Source organism: Neoarius graeffei, chromosome 3 (assembly GCF_027579695.1).
Source record: "Neoarius graeffei isolate fNeoGra1 chromosome 3, fNeoGra1.pri, whole genome shotgun sequence".
Taxonomy (NCBI): domain Eukaryota; kingdom Metazoa; phylum Chordata; class Actinopteri; order Siluriformes; family Ariidae; genus Neoarius; species Neoarius graeffei.
In genome coordinates, this window is record NC_083571.1 from 45,028,501 (window position 1) to 45,045,172 (window position 16,672).

Consider the following 16,672-nt stretch of genomic DNA (forward strand, 5'->3'; position numbering starts at 1 on the left):
CCCGCCTCCATGCTTCTCATTAGCAAAATGACACACTGGGAAAAGCGCTGAAATGGGGCTTTCTACCAGGAGGCTATATCTACGTGCCGAGGGTTCATTTCGAGAAAGGCTGCGGATATAACATCCGGAAACCTCCACGAGCCTGTTTAAAGCATCAACAAACCACCATGCCATGGGACCTTTAAAAACATTCATCTAAACTTCCAAACCCATTCACTGTCACTAAGTATACAACCCCGATTCCAAAAAAGGTGGGACAAAGTACAAATTGTAAATAAAAACGGAATGCAATAATTTACAAATCTCAAAAACTGATATTGTATTCACAGTAGAACATAGACAACATATCAAATGTCGAAAGTGAGACATTTTGAAATTTCATGCCAAATATTGGCTCATTTGAAATTTCATGACAGCAACACATCTCAAAAAAGTTGGGACAGGGGCAATAAGAGGCTGGAAAAGTTAAAGGTACAAAAAAGGAACAGCTGGAGGACCAAATTGCAACTCATTAGGTCAATTGGCAATCGGTCATTAACATGACTGGGTATAAAAAGAGCATCTTGGAGTGGCAGCGGCTCTCAGAAGTAAAGATGGGAAGAGGATCACCAATCCCCCTAATTCTGCGCCGACAAATAGTGGAGCAATATCAGAAAGGAGTTCGACAGTATAAAATTGCAAAGAGTTTGAACATATCATCATCTACAGTGCATAATATCATCAAAAGATTCAGAGAATCTGGAAGAATCTCTGTGCGTAAAGGTCAAGGCCGGAAAACTATACTGGGTGCCCATGATCTTCGGGCCCTTAGACAGCACTGCATCACATACAGGCATGCTTCTGTATTGGAAATCACAAAATGGGCTCAGGAATATTTCCAGAGAACATTATCTGTGAACACAATTCACCGTGCCATCCGCCGTTGCCAGCTAAAACTCTATAGTTCAAAGGAGAAGCCGTATCTAAACATGGTCCAGAAGCACAGACGTCTTCTCTGGGCCAAGGCTCATTTAAAATGGACTGTGGCAAAGTGGAAAACTGTTCTGTGGTCAGACGAATCAAAATTTGAAGTTCTTTATGGAAATCAGGGACGCTGTGTCATTCGGACTAAACAGGAGAAGGACGACCCAAGTTGTTATCGGCGCTCAGTTCAGAAGCCTGCATCTCTGATGGTATGGGCTTGCATTAGTGCGTGTGGCATGGGCAGCTTACACATCTGGAAAGACACCATCAATGCTGAAAGGTATATCCAGGTTCTAGAGCAACATATGCTCCCATCCAGACAACGTCTCTTTCAGGGAAGACCTTGCATTTTCCAACATGACAATGCCAAACCACATACTGCATTAATTACAGCATCATGGCTGCATAGAAGAAGGGTCCGGGTACTGAACTGGCCAGTCTGCAGTCCAGATCTTTCACCCATAGAAAACATTTGGCGCATCATCAAACGGAAGATACGACAAAAAAGACCTAAGACAGTTGAATAAGTACAGTCCTACATTAGACAAGAATGGGTTCACGTTCCTATCCCTAAACTTGAGCAACTTGTCTCCTCAGTCCCCAGACGTTTAGAGACTGTTGTAAAGAGAAAAGGGGATGTCTCACAGTGGTAAACATGGCCTTGTCCCAACTTTTTTGAGATGTGTTGTTGTCATGAAATTTAAAATCACCTAATTTTTCTCTTTAAATGATACATTTTCTCAGTTTAAACATTTGATATGTCATCTATGTTCTATTCTGAATAAAATATGGAATTTTGAAACTTCCACATCATTGCATTCCGTTTTTATTTACAATTTGTACTTTGTCCCAACTTTTTTGGAATCAGGGTTGTAACAGTGGGCAGTGCCATCATTACCTCCGCCAAGGAGGTTATGTTTTCGGTAGCGTTTGTTTGCTTGTTTGTTTGTTGGTTGGTTGGTTTGTCTGTTAGCAACATTACGGAAAAAGTTATGAACGGATTGCTCTGAAATTTTTTCCAGAGGTGTGACTGGGCACAAGTAACAATCCATTAAATTTTGGTGGTGATCTGGATCACCTTCTGGATCCTGGAATTTTTTAAAGGATTCTTGGCGGAGGTCTGCGCTCTCTGAGTGCTTTTCTAGATGATTTCTGTGAAGCATTTCAGAACCACTGACACCTCAAACAATGAACTTGTAATAGCTGTCATAAGTTGATTCAACTGAATTCAATTCATCATGAATGGGGGACCCAATACTAACTGATAGCAAAATGCAAAAATTGCTTGTATGATCCTGTAATGTTCCCTATGTGTGGGTGGAGCACAGAGGACGGCAGGACAGAGATCAGGGGTAAGTAGCGGCTTTATTGCCAAACTTTTCAGTCTAACAATATAATACACAGAGAGAGACACACACACACTAGCGTCTTGTTCAGGGATGCTCCCCTCCGCTGTCACTCTCCCTCCTTAAATAGGGCGCAGTCACTGGGAAGACACACACAAACACAGGTTAATTGCCATCAGGTGTAGTGATTCTGCCACTTACCTTCCCCGACTCCGCCCTCCTGTCACAGACCGGCGCTTGACCACGCCCCCACTGCCACATACCCCCACCGCCCGACTCAGGCCGGGCGGCCGTCCGGCCTGCAGCCGACTCCCCCCCCCCCCCCCCCCTTGGCGGGAGAGGAAGTCCACCACGACCATCTGCGCCCCCGGCCTGTGGACCACCTTGAAATTGAAGGGTTGGAGTGCCAGATACCAACAGGTGATCCGCGCGTTGGCATCCTTCATGCGGTGGAGCCACTGGAGGGGCGCGTGGTCCGAACAGAGGGTGAAAGGGCGCCCCAGCAGGTAGTAACGGAGGGCGAGGACCGCCCACTTGATCGCCAGACACTCTTTTTCAATCGTGCTGTAGTGCCCCTCATGCACTGACAGCTTCCTGCTAATGTACAGGACGGGGCGGTCCTCCCCCTCCACCTCCTGGGACAAAACCGCCCCCAGCCCTCTGTCCGACGCGTCGGTCTGCAACACAAAGGGGAGAGAAAAGTCAGGGGAGTGTAAAAGTGGCCCCCCACACAGTGCAGCCTTTACCTCAGAAAAAGCCCGCTGGCATTGCTCCGTCCACTGGACTGGACCTGGTGCCCCCTTTTTAGTGAGGTCAGTCAGCAAGCTGGTGACGTCCGAATAATTAGGTATAAACCTACGGTAATAGCTAGCCAGCCCCAGGAACTGTCTCACCCCCTTTTTGGTCTTGGGCCTCGGGCAGGCCACAATCGCTGCGGTCTTATTAATTTAGGGACGCACCTGCCCGTTGCCCAAGTGGAAACCCAGATACCGTACTTCCACCCACCCAATCGCACACTTCTTTGGGTTGGCTGTGAGCCCCGCTCGTCTCAGCGACCTAAGGACGGCCCTCAGGTGTTCAAGGTGCCTCTGCCAGTCATTACTATAGATGATAATATCATCCAGATAGGTGGCCGCATAAGTGGCATGAGGGCGGAGGACTCTGTCCATCAGCCAGTGAAACGTAGCGGGCACCCCAAACAGCCCAAAAGGAAGGGTGACAAATTGGTGTAAACCAAACGGTGTGGAAAAGGCCGTTTTCTCTCGGGATAGTGGGGTCAAGGGTATCTGCCAATATCCCTTCGTCAAATCCAGCGTCGAATAAAAGCGAGCAGTGCCGAGTCGATCGAGCAACTCGTCAATACGAGGCATCGGGTACGCATTGAATTTAGACACCGCATTGACTTTTCTGTAGTCCACACAGAACCGGACCGTCACTGTGGGACTCCTCGACGATGCCCATTTCGAGCATGGTCTCCAATTCTTCCTGAACCACCTTTTTTTTTGTGTTTGGGTAACCTGTAAGGGTGGCTACGCACTACTACCCCCGGGGGTGTCTCTATGTGGTGCTCTATGAGGTTGGTGCGACCGGGCAGGGGCGAGAACACATCCGAAAACTCGGCCTGCAACTGGGCGACCTCCGTGAGTTGGGTTGGGGAGAGGTGGTCTCCACAGGGGACCGGAGAGGTATGCGATGCCAATGTTCCCTTTTGCACCTCCGGCCCCAGCTCCGCCTTCTCTGGAACCACCGACACCAACGCCACGGGGACCTCCTCGTTCCAGAGTTTGAGTAGGTTGAGGTGGTAAATCTGTAGCACCCCGCCCCTATCCGTTCACCTCACCTCATAGTCAACGTCCCCGACTCGCCATGTGACCTCAAAGGGCCCTTGCCACTTGGCGACTAATTTGGAGCTCGATGTGGGCAACAGTACGAGTACTTTCTCTCCCGGTGCGAACTCCCTAAGGCACGTACCCTTGTCGTACAGGCGGGCTTGCCGTTCTTGGGCCTGCCGCAAATTCTCCTGAGTTAAGTGCGTGAGCGTGTGGAGTTTTGCGTGCAGGTCAATAACGTATTGGATCTCGTTTTTACTTGGTGAAGGTCCCTCCTCCCAGTTTTCCCACAGCACATCTAGGATGCCGCGCGGCTTACGCCCGTATAACAATTTGAATGGGGAGAACCCCGTGGAGGCTTGGGGGACCTCTCGCACTGCAAAGAGCAAGGGTTCGAGCCATCTATCCCAATTACGTACGTCCTCACTTATGAATTTTTTAATTATGTTCTTGAGGGTGCGGTTGAACCGTTCAACTAAACCGTCCGTTTGTGGGTGATACACGCTGGTGCGGATCGGCTTAATACCCAATAACCCATACAGTTCGTTCAGTGTACGTGACATAAACGAGGTGCTTTGGTCAGTCAGAATCTCTTTCGGGATTCCAACTCGGGAGATAACGCGGAAGAGTGCCTCCACAATACTGCGTGCTGAGATATTGCGAAGAGGCACTGCTTCCAGATATCGCGTTGCATAGTCCACTAGAACTAATATAAAGCGGTACCCTCGTGTTGACCAATCTAATGGCCCGACGAGATCCATCCCAATTCTTTCGAACGGGGTCTCGATTAACGGCAGAGGGCGCAAAGGCGCTTTTGGAATGGCCGCTGGATTTACTAACTGGCATTCGCGGCACGCCGTACACCACCTACGGACATCGCCGCGAATCCCTGGCCAATAGAACCGGGCCTTTATTCGGGCTAGTGTTTTGTCCTGCCCTAAGTGTCCAGCCATGGGATTAAAGTGAGCCGCCTGGAATACCAATTCCCGGTGGCTCTTCGGAATTAAAAGCTGCATGACTCGCTCTTTAGTTTGAGTGTCCTGCGTCACTCGGTATAACCTATCCTTCATAATCGCGAAGTAAGGGAAGGATGGGGTGGCGTTCAGCTGGAGCGTTTGACCATCGATTACTCTCACTTGGTCAAACGCATGTCGCAGAGTCTCGTCTCGCGATTGTTCTAATGAGAAATCCGCGAGGGATTCCCCAATAGAGAGAGGAGGAGCCGGCGGCTCCTCACTCTGACGCAGAGATGACGTAGATGGCTCTGTGACAGCTGCTCCCACCAAAGCGACCCCGGGACCTCCCCCTGTCAAATGGCAGGACCCACTCTTTACTAAGCGTGTCATTAACCCCCGAAATCCCAGCCAATCAGTCCCCAGAATCAAAGAGTGGGTAAGGCGAGGATTAACCGCCGCCTTCACTATAAATTTTTCCCCTCTGAAGAAAATGTGGACCGACACTAAAGGGTAGCTGTGAACATCCCCGTGCACACACAACACCTTCACCCCCTGTGCTCCCCCCAATGCCTCATTTTGCACCAGGCTTTGGCGAATTGAGGTCTGATTACAACCCGAATCCACCAACACCTGATATGTAGTCCCTTGGATACTCACCGGTATGCGATACGCTCCGGCCCGATCGAGGGCGGCCTCTGGTGCGTCGGGGATCCGAACCACCGCGCCCACTTCCATTGCTGTGCACTGTTGTTGAAGGTGGCCTGGCTCCCTGCAGCGCCAGCAAACCGGCCCAGGCTTTCCCTCTGCACCGGTGTTCTGGGGCTCACTCACCTGAGGGGGGGGAGACAGACACAGAAGGGAGAAACGGGAGGGCACCACGGGTGCGGTGGGCCGGCTGGGGTGGAGCCGTCCCCCGTCTCTGCGGTGGGGGAATGGGGCGAGGACGGGACACAGAAGGAGAGGGAGAGAGAGAGAGAAGAGGAGAGAAGGGTCGGCGTCGTCTGCTGTCCTGCCGCCGGAACAGCCGCCAAATGATCCTCCGCCAGCTCAACTGCCTGATCCAGCGACGCCGGGCGGTGGCACTGGACCCACTCCGCGGTTCCTGCTGGTAAGTGGGCGATGAATTGTTCCAGCACCACCTCGTCGATGATCCCCTCGGCGTCACGGTCATTGGCCCTCAACCACCACCAGCAGGCGTCCTGGAGCTGCTGGCCAAACGCGAACAGCCGGCCGACTTCCTCCAATCGCAGAGCACAGAAGCGCTGGCGCTGTTGCTCCGACGTGCGCCCCACGCGCTGGAGGACAGCCCGCCGGAGGTCAGCGTAGGCCAGCCGGCAGTCGGTGGGGAGCTGTAGCGCGGCCAGCTGTGCCTCTTCCATTAGGAGGGGGAGGAGGCGCGCCGCGCGCTGCTCCATCGGCCACCCCGAGGCTTCCGCGACCTGTTCAAATAACGTGATGAACGCCTCAGGGTCATCCTGCGGGCCCATCTTGGTGACGGTGAGGGGAGACAGGCCCGCGGCCGGAGCACTGGTGGACCCCGCCGACGCGAGGAGGTGCCGGAACGCCTCGCGGTCTTCCTGCTGGGCCAGCACCAGGGCTTCGAAGCGCCGCTCTTGTTCCTTCCGGAGTGTGACGAACGCCTGGTGCTGGCTTTGCTGGGCCGTGGCGAGGGCGTGGACCAGGTCGGCAAATGGGGAGGATTTCATGGGGCTGCTTGGTTGGTGCTCCACTCTGGATTCCAGGTTTCAGCACCACTGTAATGTTCCCTACGTGTGGGTGGAGCACAGAGGACGGCAGGACAGAGATCAGGGGTAAGGCTTCCTCAGTTCTGTCTGACTAATGGGGAGTATCCAGTATTTATCCTCTCATGGATCATCATAGAATCTGAATCAGAATTCTGATGGCTGCATTGTAGGTGGCTGATAAAAGATGTCTTAGACACCCACCTCTGTTCAGTGATGGTTGTTCCAGATTGACAAAAATGACTTCAAGAAAGTCCAGTTGCTCTCTTCTACCAACCACAGATTACCATGTACCTGGATGACTGAGATTCTTCACAGATATGTTTCTACGCACTTTGGGATGAGATCCCTTCGACTGGTGCGGGAGTATGAGAGGACTTCCAGAAAACTGGCAGACATCTTAGCCAGAGAGGATCGTTCATTTTTGTCAACCTGGAACGACCATCACTGAACAGAGGTGGGTGTCTAAGACATCTTTTATCAGCCACCTACAATGCAGCCATCAGCATTCGGATTCGGATTCTATGACGATCCATGAGAGGATGAATACTTGATACTCCCTATTAGTCAGACAGAACTGAGGAAGCCTTTCGGATGAGAGGTGAAACGTTTTCAAGAATCTTCAAGCAAGTCCAGTTGCTCTCTTCTACCAACCACAGATTTGCAAGTGCACAAAATCAACCTGAATAGAATAATAACATTAATAATATATGAACCAACAAATTGTGTAGTATAGTGTATTTCACGTCAATAAATTGCTGCATTGTCTTGTGATACTGATACCAATAATGAAATATGCATCGCAGTTACGAATACATACACTCACTGGCCACTTTATTAGGTACACACAAACACCTGCTATTTTATGCAGTTCTCAAATCAGCCAATCCCTTGACAGCAGCACAATGCATAAACTCATGCAGATACAAATCAAGAGCTTCAGTTAATGTTCACTTCAAACATGTGAATGGGAAAACTTGTGATCTCTGTGACTTTCACTGTGGCATGGCTGTTGGTGCCAGATGGACTGGTCTGAGTGTTTCAGAAACTGCTGATCTCCTGGCGTTTTCACACACAACAGTCTGTAGAGTTTACACAGAATGGTGCGAAAAACTAAAATCATTGAATGAGTGGCAGTTCTGTGGGTGGAAATGTCTTGTTTATAAGACAGCTCAGAGGAAAATGGCCAGATTGGTTTGAGCTGCAAGGAAGGATAGAGCAACTCATAGCAACTCATTACAACCGTGGTGAGCAGAAAAGCATCTCAGCATGCAACAGCAGAAGACCACATTGGGTTCTACTCCTGCAGTCAAGAACAGGAATCTTAGAATCAAGAACAAGTTCCTATTAAAGTGGCCACTGAATGTATTTATTCCTTTCTTTGACACCGCATGCCATGTGACAAAAACAACACCATGACATTCTAGTGCAGATTGGGGGGAGGGGGGCTAATCCAGGAAAATGGGAAAGGCGGGGCATCAACCCAGTAAGGCCGGGGTTCTGGGAGCCGCCAGAGGCCCCTGGAAGCTCTGCAGTTTTTAAATGCCCAAAGATGCAGTTTGAGCCATCAGAGACATGTTGTAAATGAAATCTCTTAAAGCAAATTACCATGTCAAAAATACATTTTAAAAGTAGGAACTTTCAAAACCATTTTATTAGTCACTGAAAATGATATTGTCAGAGTTGCAGGTATATGCGTAGAACATAATTACAACTGATATATGGTAATATTTATGAAAGTTGCATTGTCATATAATGCATTACTACATGAGACACTACAGTGTCACTGACCACAAAACACCTTATATCAATAAATTATTACTATTTTAGCAACTGCAATCTGAGCTCCTGCTCAGGACATTCAGGCCCTGTCCACACGGCAACGGATTCAGGTGAATCTGATAAAATTGTTTATAGTTTCGGCCTGGTGTCCACATGGCACCGGCGTTTTGGGTGCCCCAAAACAAAATCTTTTGAGAACGGGTTCCAGAGTGAAAAAATCTGGCAACGGAGCCGTTGCGAAGTCGTCTGGATGAGTAGAACGGATTTGTTTAGGATGACGTCACAACCACATGTGCTTCACGCCGGGTAGAAGTGTAACGAACTCGATGCGAGTTGTCAACAAATCCTATAACTTGGTTCATGAAACGCGCTTACAAAATATTTTCACTGTGAATATTTATTGTGTAATGGTGCAAAGTGAGAGAGAGAGAGAGAGAGAGAGAGAGAGAGAGTGAGTGAGAGAATAGCCCTTAGGGCAGAGTCAATCCCGCCAGCAAAAATAGGGAAAAAAAAGGAGCGATCTCACCTCTTCAGATGTTGGTTTAAGTCCGACAATACATTCCTCAAAAAGGGCGTAGAAGAACAAAGTAATCCATCAATGTGTAGCATTCAATTTATTCTGGACCATTAAAGAATTCTGGAGGATATCAGAATGTTGGCGTACCAGCTTCCATCTACCCCCATTCATTCCTCTTTCTGCGTCTCCATTCAAAAAACAAGCACGTGATTTAAAGGGACTATATCCATAGGATAGGAAGTGAGAAAGTGTGTGCGTGTGACAGTGACAGGGATAGTCACTGTGCGCATGCGCAGTTATGGGCATGCGTCTACTTCTATTGTTCTGGTGTCTCCGATGGGACCGTCTTACAGCGCACATAGAGGTGTGGCATGTGTATTGCATCGTTTTCGGCAAGCGTTGCATTGCCATATGAACCTGATATTTTACTGATCCATTGCCCATGTGGACGCGATATTTAAAAAAAAAAAATCTCGTTGCCGTTGTCGTGTGGATGTAGCCTCAGTGTGCATATAAGACAGTGAATATTCCCAGGTAAACTGAGGGAATGTAAGTGGCCACTTAAGACAGAGCTTAATACCGAGATACCTATAAACAAAGACTGCAAAATTTGCATGTCTATAATACAAACTCAGTAACTGCAGTCTGAGCTCCTGAGTCTAATAGACTGAGATAACTATACAATGACTGTGTGAGTTGCATGTGAACAAGTCCTATAATAAGTCTTAGTTCCCAAGACTCAGGGGGTTTCAAGCAGATTTTCTTCAGAGCCATTGCAAAAATCAACATCTCTTACAGACCTATACAATCACTGTACAGGCTCACCCCAAACGGCACGTGTCCCATGTACATACACAGGGTATAGTGAGTACAGGGATACCCTATTAATGAATACAAGCTGTAGCCGGACAGCATACACGTGTGTGTACGCAGTAAGCCTGCTGCACCATTTTATCATTTTGGCTTGTGAACCTGCATGTTAACGATACCATAAACATAAAAAGGATGGTGCACACCCTTTACATGTAATCTACAGTGCAGTCCGGGAATACAGTATGTTATTATGTCGATGCATGAAGTTCCCGCACCCTGTTAAAATCCAACAGGACTTGCCCAGCTTGCTTTTCACTGCATTCATGTCACGACTGAAAAAAATAAACTATGTGACCTACTATTAAATATAACTTTATAGCAAACTCTTCAGCTCAATCCCACATAACAGTTTGTTTATTTTTTAACTTTATTAATTAAATAAAAAACTGCGGGCATGTCTCGGTATCTGCAATACTAAACCAATTTTTGGGGGTTTTTTTTGGCTGTGGGGGCATGTGCCGGATACCCCCCCCCCCCAAAATCCTTGTCAGGGGTGCAACCGGTGCTGCCCCCATCCAAAAAAAGGTATCGCTCAGTGTTTCATGTCTGATTCTACTGAGGCATTTGTTTATATTGCTCCTCTGTTGACTGACTGCCCCTTTGCATTTTGCCTTTTGTCTCTGCATTTATGAGCCTGTTTTTGTTTTGCATGACAACTGCTTGTCTTTTGATTGCAATTCTGCCTTTGGGCTTTGGATTTGTTTACCAGCCTCTTTTCATTAAAATTTCTCTTTGCAAATTCATCCGACTGTCACCTGCATTTGATAGTTTGTAAGTAATCACACGTTATCTCATCTCATTATCTCTAGCTGCTTTATCCTGTTCTACAGGGTCGCAGGCAAGCTGGAGCCTATCCCAGCTGACTACGGGCGAAAGGCAGGGTACACCCTGGACAAGTCGCCAGGTCATCACAGGGCTGACATATAGACACAGACAACCATTCACACCTACAGTCAATTTAGAGTCACCAGTTAACCTAACCTGCATGTCTTTGGACTGTGGGGGAAACCGGAGCACCCGGAGGAAACCCACGCGGACACGGGGAGAACATGCAAACTCCACACAGAAAGGCCCTCGCTGGCCACGGGGCTCGAACCCGGACCTTCTTGCTGTGAGGCGACAGCGCTAACCACTAGAACCACCATGCCGCCCTAATCACACGTTATTTTTTAAGCAAATTAAAAATAAGTGCTGGATAAAACCCCATTTGTCTTATGTAAATAAACATACAAATTTCATTGTCTGATGGTCAAGTGTTTATGAGATATGTTGCCTTGCACGTATGGTTGGGTTTCCTGTGGTGGTGCACATTCATTGTTCATGTACGTGTCAAAAATCAGGTCGATACATTACCATATTCTCTCAAGTGTGGACCTCTGCTATAAATTGTGGGACCTTGTGGACCCTGGTGTGTGTTTGAATGTCCAATCAATTCAAACTGCAACAGGTAGATTCCAATTGGGTTCTAGACACATCTCAAGGATAATAAGAAGACAGAGTCATCTATATCCCCCGCCCTATATACCAACTATATACCAAGTTTCAAGATATAATTTGTCACATTTTTCAAGTTCTGCTGCAGGAAACCAACCCTACCTCTTTACACTGACCTCACTAGCCCATGGCATAAACCCAGCGGACCTTTGGTCCAGGTGAGCTAAAAATTAAAATTTCTAACATTTCTTAGTATGAAAAGGCACATATACATTACTTAATCAACACATATACCAACTTTCAAGACCATACCACTAATAGTTTTCAAGTTCTGCTCCGGAAGCAAAGCCTACCCCAAGACTAACCTGAAAGACTAAGTCTGAAATTGTTTCCAAGGAAACATGAAAAATTAAAATTTCTCAAATTTCTTGGTACGAAAAGGCACATCTACATCACCTTGTTAACATGTATACCAAGTTTCAAATCCGTATCATGAATAGTTTTGGATGTATGCTCCAGAAACAAACATTGCTCTTAGAAACTAAGTCAAAATCTAATTTTTATGTAAAAATTTGAAAAATACTTTTTTTCAAAAATCCAAAATAGCAAAAGGCGCCAGTTCACATGTTGCTTGATATGTATGCAAAGTTTCATGAAGATATCTTCAGTAGTTTTAAAGATATGGCCCAGAAACAAAAACGTGACTGGACGGACAGACACTGTTTCTATATCTCCTGCGAAACTTTGTTTGGGCAGGGGATAATTAAAGCAACCAGGATGCACTCGAACACCATTTGGAATGCCACCGCAAAGGGTCTAATACTTTTGTGAGATTTCATTTGTTGACTTTTTTAATTAAACTTATTGTGACACATGTCGTCTTTTTTGCTTGCTTCTTTGCTTGCAGAATTACCGGGGGGGGGTTGTTTGGTTTGTTTGTTTGTTTGTTTTTGTTTTGTTTTTTTTGCTAATTTCCCTGTTGCTGTCACAGTCTGTTTCACGATTAAACTGATGGGCATATATAAACCCCTTTTCCAGAAAAGTTGGGATATTTTCCAAAATGCAATAAAACAAAAAATGTGAGTTCTTAATTCATGTGAAACTGTATTTAATTAACAGAAGTACAAAGACAAGATTTTCAATATTTTTACTTATCAAAGTAACTGGAATTCATAAATAGAAATGAAGTTAGAATTTGATGTTAAAAGTTAATGTTTTGGAATGGCCAAGTCAAAGTCCTGACCTTAATCCAATCGAAATGTTGTGGAAGGACCTGAAGCGAGCAGTTCATGTGAGGAAACCCACCAACATCCCAGAGTTGAAGCTGTTCTGTATGGAGGAATGGGCTAAAATTCCTCCAAGCCAGTGTGCAGGACTGATAAACAGTTACCACAAACGTTTAGTTGCAGTTATTGCTGCACAAGGGGGTCACACCAGATACTGAAAGCAAAGCTTCACATACTTTTGCCACTCACAGATATGTAATATTGGATCATTTTCCTCAATAAATAAATGACCAAGTATAATATTTTTGTCTCATAACTATATTATATATAATATTATATATCTATAATATTTTTGTCTATAACTGGGTTCTCTTTATCTACTTTTAGGACTTGTGTGAAAATCTGATGATGTTTTCAGATTTCAGATTTATTTTATTTCACACACACCATTATTTAACTTTCAATTGCATGTAATGAAAAAAAATTTAACAGCATAGACAAAGGGTCCCCAAGTGAAGCTAAGAATAAGCTTATAAGCTGGGGCCCATGGTACAATAATTAATAGGTATTACAGCAAAGAAAAATAGTCAGGCATACAATATGCAAAACAGTTATGACAACCTGCATTTACAGTACTCATCACCATACGACATATCTAGGTCCATAAGACATTTGGCACAATTATGAAATACAAAACCATCCACATACACCCACAACCACACCCACACACACCCACAACATACACACACAGGCACACAGATAGACATTCACATGCACACACACAGACACTCAACCCAGCTAACCATGGAAGAGGAAATTTTAGCTATAGGTTTGTAATAGATGACTAAGAAGATGTTTTTTGAAGTTGGAGATAGATGGCATCACCTTCAAAGCTTCATCAATTTTGTTCCAAATCTGTGGCCCCCTACAAGCAACACTCATACTGGTGCGTACACACCTGCGATATTTGCCTAGAATGAGTGTTTTGTGTCGCGTGTGATGGGAATGCTGGGGGCTAGAGATGGGGATGAGACTGCATAATTTGAGGTTTCTTTTGTTAACAACTTGAAACATGAGACAAGCATTATGAAATTCGTTTAGTTCAGTTAGTCCTAATAACTTAAAGTGGCAGAAGAGAGGGAGAGATGGAGAGTTTAACTCAGACCAAGACAGGGCCCTAATGACTTTCTTTTGTAAGGATTGAAGTTTTTTGAGATGGCTAGAGAAGGTGTTGCCCCATATAACATTGCAGTAGTTAAGATGAGGTTCAAATAAAGTTTTATATAAAGTAAAAAGAGCCGACTGAGGAAGAAGATGTCTGACTCTGTAAAATAAACCAACATATTTAGATAATTTGGATACAAGGTGATCAATATGGCATTTAAAGTTGAGTGAGTCATCTATGAGGACCCCCAGAAATTTTGTGGCATCCACTCTTTTTATTACTTCCCCACTTATGGCAATTTGACAGTGCTCTACAGTTTTAAACTGTTTATTTAAGGTAAATAACATAAAATTGGTTTTACTGATATTTAGGGAGAGTTTGTTGCATTTGAACCATGCGTCTACTTTAATTAGTTCAGAGTTAACAGAATCTTGTAATATTTCTAGGTTTTTGTGTGATGCAAATAAATTAGTGTCATCAGCAAATATGATTTTATGAAAGATTGTGGAGGAATTAACAAAATTGTTTATATAAAGAATAAATAAGAGTGGCCCCAAAATAGACCCCTGGGGGACCCCACAGGTTATAGGCTTGCAAGAAGAGTTATGGTCATTTACATACACATATTGTTCTCTGTTGTACAGATAGCTCCTGAACCAGTCAAGTGCGACACCTCGGATACCATAGTGCTGTAGTTTGTGTAAGAGAATGTCAAAATTTATGGTATCAAAAGCCTTTGACAGGTCCAGGAAGATACCGATACCACATTTCCCCTCCTCAATGCAGTCATTTTTTTTTTTTTATTAGATCAATCATTGCCATACATGTTGTACTCTTTTTCCTAAAGCCATACTGGGAGGGAACAAGAATATCCAACATGTCAAGATAGCCACTTAATCTATTGTACACAACTTTCTCCATCACTTTAGATAGGACTGGTAAAATAGAAATTGGTCGATAATTACTCAGGTCATTTTTGTCTCCCGATTTAAAAATTGGGATGACCTTAGATATTTTTAACATCTTGGGAACAGTCCCAGTAAGTAAGGAAAGATTAATGCAATGGGCCAGTGGCTCTGCAATGATGTCTGCTATAGCTTTTACGATTTTACTGCATATTCCATCAACGCCAACAGTATGTGAGCTCTTTAAGTTAGAGATGATCTTTATGAGTTCAGTAGTATTTGTTGGTGCCATGTAAAAAGAATGAGTGAAATTACCGGTGAGAAACTGCTTAAAGGACCCATGGCATGGTGGTTTGTTGATGCTTTAAACGGGCTTGTGGAGGTTTCCAGATGTTATATCCGCAGCCTTTCTCGAAATGAACCCTCGGCACGTAGATATAGCCTCCTGGGAGAAAGCCCCATTTCAGCGCTTTTCCCAGTGCGTCGTTTTGCTAATGAGAAGCAGGAGGCAGGGAAGGGTAGAGGGTGGGGGCGGGTCTTATCATTAATATTCATGACATGTGAACGTGTTACCTCTGATTGGCTAACAGCACTGTGACGCTACCTCCAGTGGGTCAGAACAAGTGGATGTGGGTGTCTTACTATGGCGAGAGAGGAGGAACAAACCGTGAAGGGAAAAATACCGCGTGCTGACGTCATTAAGGTGCGACGCGAGGAAATAAAATAAATTCAACAAATGTTTGGGTTTTTACTGAACAAACAAACAAATAAAATGAACGAGTGACTTAAAAAAAAGAATGTGGGTGTCTTTGTAAAAACTGTTTTGATTGGCTATTATAACAGAGCATGCTGCATGCTTTTTGGTTTTGTAGCGCAGAGTACCTGGCTAACTGCAGGAAGCGGTTAGCTGCACAGCTAATGTAGCCATTGCAAGGCTAACGTGGCACCGATTTTAAAACACGGCAAAACGACTTCACAGTTATACACTTACTTGTTCGCTGTTTGTGGCTGATGCGGCAGGGATGCTTGGTACGGACCCAGGCTTCAGTGACAGTTGATGTGCAAAACCTGCCCTGTACTGTCCCAAGTTGTGGAAACATTCCTCAGGAAAATGCTTCCGACAAACATACACCGTCTTAGGTAGACTCGACGGCGTATTATTGAAGTAAATAAAATTAAGCCACTGCGTCTTCAGGGGCTCTCCCGTCGGCAGTAAAAACAGACTCTTTTCTGTATTGTCACATCCATGTACAGCGCAATTTCCATGTTTCGCTCGCTGAGGTGATGCCATGTTGTTGTGTCCTCTATGGTCTCCTCACTAGGCAATTCATACAGTGGGTGGGAATCCGGGGGGGGGGCGTGGGGATCATCTCCCTTGCTGACGTAGTAAAGGGAAGAGCTTACCAACTCGCCGTTTTGACGCGCCATTCTCAAATGTTGGGCATAGTTTGGTTTACACATTATGAAATTTCTAGCCACTGGGGTGACTTAAGAAGGTCAGAGGAACTCATTTTAACATTAAAAAGCCTCAGAAAGTGAAAATTTCATGCCATGGGACCTTTAAAGGTGACTCCCTGAGGTTGGTTGATTTTCTTGGAAAGGTTTTGGCCTATTGAGGTAAAATACTCATTGAAATTCTGTGTTAAATTAGCAGTGATATTACCAACATCTGGGGGCTTAGTGACTTTTTGTCTCCTGTTCAAGACTTCATTTAACACATTCCACGTCCCCTTACAGTCCCCCTTCGAAGCATGTAAAAGCTCTGTGTAGTGTTGCCTTTTGCTTTTTCTTATGATAAATGTAAGTTTATTTTTGTAAGAGATATATTTAGCTTTTTTAAGGCTAGATGGGTTTTTCAGGTAGGATTTGTAGAGATTATTTTTATGTTTTAGGTCATATTTATGCAGAAATATAGAAAATTCTAAAGGGGTCAC